This window comes from Macaca fascicularis, chromosome X, assembly GCF_037993035.2.
Source record: "Macaca fascicularis isolate 582-1 chromosome X, T2T-MFA8v1.1".
Lineage (NCBI taxonomy): Eukaryota > Metazoa > Chordata > Mammalia > Primates > Cercopithecidae > Macaca > Macaca fascicularis.
The window spans coordinates 55,163,337-55,170,931 of NC_088395.1; positions in this window are offsets into that span (position 1 = coordinate 55,163,337).

Consider the following 7,595-nt stretch of genomic DNA (forward strand, 5'->3'; position numbering starts at 1 on the left):
TTTGATTTGCTAGTATTCTGTTGAGGATTTCTGCATCAATATTCACCAGTGGTTTTGCCCTGTAGTTTTCTTTTTTTGATGTGTCTTTGTCTGGTTTTGGTATCATGGTAATACTGGCCTGATAGAATGAGTTTGGAACTATTCCCTCCTCCTTTATTTTTCAAAATAGTTTGAGTAGGATTGATATTAGTCCCTCTTTAAATGTTGGGTAGAATTCAGTAGTGAAGCCATCAGGTCTGGGAATTTCTTTACTGGAAGACTTTTATTATGGCTTTGATCTGTTGCGTGTTATTGGTCTGTTCAGGTTATGTACTGGTTTTTCCTTTTCACGTTTAGTGCTTCCTTCAGGAGCCCTCATAAGTCAGGCCTGACAGTGATAAAATCCCTCAGCATTTGATGTTCTGTAAAGGATTTTATTTCTCCTTCCCTTATGACGCTTAGTTTGGCTGGATATGAAATTCTGGGTTGAAAAGTTTTTTCTTTATGAATGTTGAATATTGGCCCCCACTCTCTTCTGGCTTGTAGGGTTTCTGTAGAGAGATCCGCTGTTTGTCTGATGTGCTTCCCTTTGTAGGTAACCTTACCTTTCTCTCGGGCTGCCCTTAAAATTTTTTCCATTGTTTCAACCTTGGGGAATCTGATTATTATTTGTCTTGAAGTTGCTCTTCCCAAGGAGTAACAGAGTAGTGTTCTCTGTATTTCCTGAATTTGAATGTTGGCCTGTCTTGCTAGGTTGGGGAAGTTCTCCTGAATAATATATCCTAAGTGTGTTTTCCAGCTTGATTCCGTTCTCCTCGTCACTTTCAGGGACCCCAATCAATTGTAGGTTTGGTCTTTTCACATAGTCCTATATCTCTTGGAGGCTTTGTTCATCTCTTCTCATTTTTCCTTCTGTAATCTTGTCTTCATGCCTTATTTTAGTAAGTTGGTCTTCAGTCTCTGATATCCTTTCCTCTGCTTGATCATTTCAGCTGTTGATACTTGTGTATGCTTCACGAAATTCTCGTCCTGTGTTTCTAAGCTCTATCAGGTTATTTATGTTCTTCTCTAAACTGGTTATTCTAGTTATCAGTTCCTGTAGCCTTTTATCAAGGTTCTTAGCTTCCTTACATTGGATTAGAAAATGCTGTTTTAGCTCTGAGGAGTTTGTTGTTACCCATCTTCTGAAGCCTACCTCTGTCAATTTGTCAAACTCATTCTCCGTCCAGTTCTGTGCCCTTGCTGGAGAGGAGTTGCAATCATTTGGAGGAGAAGAGGCATTCTGGTTTTTGGAATTTTCAGGATTTTTGCGCTGGCTTTTCCTCATCTTTGTGAATGTATCTACCTTTGATCTTTTAGGCTGATGACCTTTCGATGAGGTTTTTGTGTGGGGGTCCTTTTGTTGATGTTACTGCTTTCTGTTTTTTAGTTTTTCTTCTAACAGGCCCATCTTCTGCAGGTCTGCTGCAGTTTGCTGGAAGTCCTCTCCAGACCGTTTTCCTGGGTATCACCAGTGGAGGCTGCAGAACAGCAAAGATTGCTTCTTGCTCTGTGCTCTGGAAGCTTTTTCCCAGGCGGTACCGCCCTGATGCCAGTCACAGCTGTCCTGTATGAGATATCTGTTGACCCCTGCTGGGAGGTCTCTCCCAGTCAGGAGGCATGGGAGTCAAGGACCCACTTAAGGAGGCAGTCTGTCCCTTAGCAGAGCTCTAGTGCTGTGCTGGGAGAAACCTCCTTGTCAGAATCTGCTACTCCCTTCAGAGCCGGCAGGCAGTAACATTTAAGTCTGCTGCAGCTGTGCCCACAGCTGCCCCTTCCCACAGGTGCTCTGTCCCAGGTAGATGGGAGTTTTACTATAAGCCCCTGAATGGGGCTGCTGCTTTTCTTTCAGAGATGCCGTGCCCAGTGAGTAGGAATCTAGAGAGGCAGTCTGGCCACACCCACTTTGCCAAGCTGTGGTGAGTTCTGCTCAGTCCGAACTTCCTGGCCTCCTTAACGCTGTCAGGGGAAAACTGCCTACTCAAGGCTTAGTAATGGCGGATGCCCCTCCTCCCACCAAGTTCGAGCCTCCCAGGTTGACTTCAGCCTGCTGTGCTGGCAGTGAGAATTTCAAGCCAGTGGTTCTTACCTTGCTGGGCTCCATGGGAGTGGGATCCGCTGAGCGAGACCACTGGTTCCCTGGCTTCAGCTGCCTTTCTAGTGGAGTGAAGGGGTCTGTCATGCTGTGGTTCCAAGCTCACGGCTTCCCTTGCCTGGGAAAGGGAGGCCCTCCAGCTCCTTGTACTTCCTGGGTGAGGTGATGCCCCACTCTCTTTCTGCTTGCCCTCCGTGGGCCGCACCCACTACCTAACCAGTCCCAGTGGGATGAACAGAGTACCTCAGTTGGAAATGCAGAAATCACCTGCCTTCTGGATTGGTCTCCCTGGGAGCTGCAGACTGGAGCTCTTCCTATTCGGCCATCTTGCCAGATCCCTTGTCACTAATTTTTATTTATTTATTTTTGAGACAAAGTCCCCCTCTGTCGCCCAGGCTGAAATGCAGTGGCACAATCTCAGTTTCCTGCAACATCCGCCTCCCAAGTTCGAGTGATCCTCTGGCCTCAGCCTCCCCAGTAGCTGGGACTACAGGCACGCACCACCATGCCCAGCAATATTTTTTTTTTTTTTTTTTTTTTTTTTAGTTTTAGTAGAGACAGGGTTTCGCCATGTTGCCAGGGTGGTGTTGAACTCCTGGGCTCAAATGATTCTCTTACCTTGGCTTCCCACGGTGCTGGGATTACAGGTGTGAGTCACCATGTCCAGCCTGATAAATCTGTTTCTTCTTTTTATTTTATTCAACTTTTATTTTAAGTTCTAGGGTACATGTGCAGGATGTGCAGGTTTGTTACATAGGTAAACGTGTGCCATGGTGGTTTGCTGCGCAGATCAACCATCACCTAGGTATTAAGCCCAGCATCATTAGCTATTCTTCTGGATGCTCTCCCTGCCCCTGCTCCTGCCGACAGGCCCCAGTGTGTGTTGTTCCTCCCATGTGTCTATGTGTTCTCATCGTTCAGCTCCCACTTATAAGTGAGAACATGTGGTGTTTGGTTTTCTGTTCCTGCATTAGTTTGCTAGGGATAACGGCTTCCAGCTCCATCCATTTTCTTGCAAAGGATATGATCTCATTCCTTTTTATAGCTGCATAGTATTCCATGGTATATATGTACCACATTTTCTTTATCCAGTCTATCATCGATGGCCGTTTGGGTTTATTCCATGTTTTTGTTGTTGTGACTAGTTTTGCAGTGAACATATGCATGCATGTATCTTTACAATAGAAGGAGTTATATTCCTTTGGGGACATACCCAATAATGGGTTTGCTGGGTCAAATGGTATTTCTGGTTCTAGATCTTTGAGGAATTGCCACACTGTCTTCCACAATGGTTGAATTAATTTACATTCCCACCAACGGTGTAAAAGCAGTCCTGTTTCTCTTCATCCTTGCCAGCATTTCTTATTTCTTGACTTTTTAATAATCACCATTCTGACTGGCATGAGAAGGTATCTGGTTGTGGTTTTGATTTACATTTCTCTAATAATTGGTGATGTTGAGCTTTTTTCATTTGTTTGTTGGCTACATGAATACCTCATGAATACCTTCTTTTGAGAAGTGTCTGTTCATGTCCTCTGCCCACTTTTTAATGGGGTTTTGTTTTATTCTTGTAAATTTGTTAAAGTCCCTGTAGCCTATGGATATTAGATCTTTGTCAGATGGGTAGATTGCAAAAATTTTCTCCTAATCTGTAGGTTATCTGTTTGCTCTGTTGATAGTTTCTTTTGCTGTGCAGACACTCTTTAGTGTAATTAGATCTTATTTATAAAGTTTTGCTTTTGTTGCAATTGCTTTAGGCATTTTCATCATGAAATACTTTCCCGTGCCTGTGTCCTGAATGTATTTTCTTCTAAGGTGTTTAGAGTTTTGGGTTTTACGTTTAAGTCTTTAATCCACTTTGAGTTAATTTTTGTATAAGGTGTAAGGAAGGAGTCCAGTTTTAATTTTTGGCATGACTATCCAGTTCTCCCAGCACCATTTATTCAATAGAGAGCCCTTTCCCCATTGCTCGTTTTTGTCAGGTTTGTTGAAGATCAGATGGTTGTAGGTGTGTGGTCTTATTTCTGAGTTCCCTATTCTGTTTCATTGGTCTATGTGTCTCTTTTTGTACCAGTACCATGCTGTTTTGGTTATTCTAGCCTTGTAGTACAGTTTGAAGTCTGGTAACGTGATGCCTCCAGCTTTGTTCTTTTTTGCTTAGAGTTGTCTTGGCTATATAGGCTCTTTTTTTTTTGGTTCCACATGAATTTTAAAATAGCTTTTTTCTAATTCTGTGAAGAATGTCAGTGGGAGTTTAATGGGAATAGCATTGAGTCTTTGAATCATTTTGGGCAGTATGGCCATTTTCACAATATTGATTCTTCCTATCCACACACACGGTGTATTTTTCTCTTTGTTTGTGTCATCTCTGATTCCCTTGAGCAGTGGTTTGTAGTTCTCCTTGAAGAGGTTATTCACTTCCCTCGTTAGCTGTATTCTAGGTATTTTATACTCTTTGTAGCAATTGTGATTGGGAGTTCATTCATGATTTGGCTCTCTGCCTGTTGTTGGTGTTTAGGAATGCTAGCAATTTTTGTGCATTAATTTTGTATCCTGAGACTTTACTGAAGTTGCTTATCACCTAAAGATGCTTTTGGGCTGAGATGATGGGGTTTTCTAGATATAGGATCATGTCATCTGCAAACAAAGATAATTTGACTTCTTCTCTTCCTATTTGAATACCCTTTATTTCTTCGTCTTACCCGAATCATTGCCCTGACGAGAACATCAATACTATGTTGAATAGGAGTAGTAAGAGAGGGCATCCGTGTGCTGGTTTTGAAGAAGAATGCTTCCAGCTTTTGCCCATTCAATATGATATTGGCTGTGGGTTTGTCATGTATCACTATTATTATTTTGAGGTATGTTCCTTCAATACCTAGATTATCAAGAGTTTTTAACATGAAGGGATGTTGAATTTTATCTGAAAAATCTGTTTCTTAAGATTTCACCCCACTCCCCTACTCCTTTCCAAGATGGGGAAGGGGTATGGTTTATGACTTTTTTATAGTGATGTGAGAAGGGGATGCTTTCTGGATGATAAGGGAAAATTCTTATATTTTGGTCCCAAAAATAAATTTAGGTTGAGGCAATAATTTACATAATTTTTGTTATTTCTGAGAGTACATAAAAGCCAAGATAAATTGTGACTTGGCTAGTAGCTTCTTTTTGTTTCTCACTCTCATTTGTTATGGTTAATTCTTGAGCCAGGAGAACAAAAGGAAATGACCACAAAATAACTTCAAGGCTTAGATGGGCGGCAAGACCAGAAAAACTACTCCTTTTATTTTAGTGGAAAAGTTAGAACATTAAAAAAATGAATGAATAGGAAAATGCGTGATTGTGACGAATGCTACAAGGGAAATGTATTGTTTCATTACAAATTACTACACATTTAATGGCTTCAAACAACACCCATTTATTAACTCACAGTTGTGTAGGTTAGAAGTCTGGTCCACCGTCATTGAAATCAAGATGTCCACTTACTGTGTTTTTATGTGGAGCTCGCAGTCTTCTTCCAAGTTCATTCCTGTTATTGGAAAAACTCAGCTCGTTATGACTGTAGGAAACTCAGTTCGTTGTGATTGTAGGACTGTCCTCAGTTCCTTGGCTATCATCTGAGTGCTGATTTTAGCTTCTAGAAGCTATCCATATTCCTCATTAGGTGGCCTCTTCCATATTCAAGCCTGCAATGGTTCCTCAAGTTTTTGTGCTTCAAATCTCTCTAATTTCCCCCAGTGCCACCAGCTAGAGAAAACTCAGCTTTTAAAGGACTCACCTAAAGAGGTCAGGCCCACCCCAAAAAAATATCTGTGTTTCAAGGTCAACTCACTGGGGACTTTAATTACATCTGTAAAATCCCTTTAAAGCAACATCTAGATAGGCATTTGATTGAATAACCAGGAGACATGAATCTTGAAAGGCCATCTTTAGAATTCTGCCAACACAGGAAATAATTGAGTGAAAGGACAGAAAATAACTATCGAGGGGACAGTGTATAATTCAGGACAGACTTGCTTATGCTACAGAAACAAACCCACAAGCTCAGTGGTAAATAGATAGGATTTTTCTTAACCACACTACACATACATCATGAAACAAGAGTGGTAATGTGGTATTTGTAGTTATTTAGGTACCACAATTAACAAAACAGCCGCCATCTTGAATATTACTGGTCACTGTGCCAGAAGAAAAGAGAATGCTCTGGAGAGTCTTGCCCTAGAAATCAAATACTCGGTCTCAGATATGATATGAATTACTTCTGTTTATGTAGGCCACAACTAGTTACATGACACTACCCAGGAAGTGCAATTACATATCTTCACAGAAAATATGCTAGAAATATTTTATGATAATTATAAATGACTACCACCTGCTGAAAATATTTTAGAGGCATGTCAGAGAAGTATTCTCTAAGTAGATGATGACCTACCTCACAGAATGCCTAGAGTTCATTTATTGCTAGCATGATAGTACTTGATACTCAACAAAGTATAACTGCTATACCTGTTACTAATAATTAAAAATAATATATTAGTAATGAGTGACCATAGCAAATCCCTGTGCATAAATTCACTAGGGTTTGTGACTGTTGTCCTACACTTTGACCGGAAGCATCTAGTTGTTGTACATTCTCCACGTGATTTTCATTCATAACAAAGGTTTGATGGACTCTTACTCCCTCAACCTCAAATCTGCCATCAAAATGGGCCTACATTCCATAATTCACTGAAGAGATACCTTGTTACAGTCCTGAATAGAGATTGTGGCTGGGCCTGGGACCAGGAAGCTGGGGAGGTGAGATCTGATGGCCAGAGACTGAATGAAGGATATTGCTGAAGAAAATGTCATGGAGGAGGGTGATGCCCACACAGCATCCTTAGGGAAATGGTAGAAGTTTTCACAGGAGATTTTGTGACTTTTTGCTGTGGGATCTGTAGCGTCAGTAGTCTTTCCTGTCCTGACAATGTCCCCTCCCCCAGAGGATCCTACCTCTAGCCCTCAGTAATTGTTTGCTCATTTAGGTGAGTATCTGTGTGTCATCCAAGTGGTGGATGTTGTATAATAGATTCAATGATGGGAAGAGCTACTGTTTACTAAATCTACTGGGTTCCCAAGTGTTTTACATGTATTGTCTCACTTAAGTCTCACAGTGTCCATGTAGAGTACGTATTTCCCTTATCTCTTTTATACAGATGAGGAATCTGAGGCTCAGCATGGCTAAGGGAGACAACATCTCACAGCCTATAGAACCTGTAGAGCTTGGGGATTAGGAAAGTGGACTCCTCTGTGGAATACCTGGCTCTTCTTCTTAGAAGAGCTATGTGATCTGGAGCTAATCACTTAATAATCTGAGTTCAACTTCTTCACCTATAAAGTGGGAATAAGCAGCATATCAAAACATTCAGTCTGTTTTTGCTCAGTGCGCAGTGTTGCACTTTGAAATCTATCCTGCTACAGGCTCTCTTTGTCTCACTCTCCC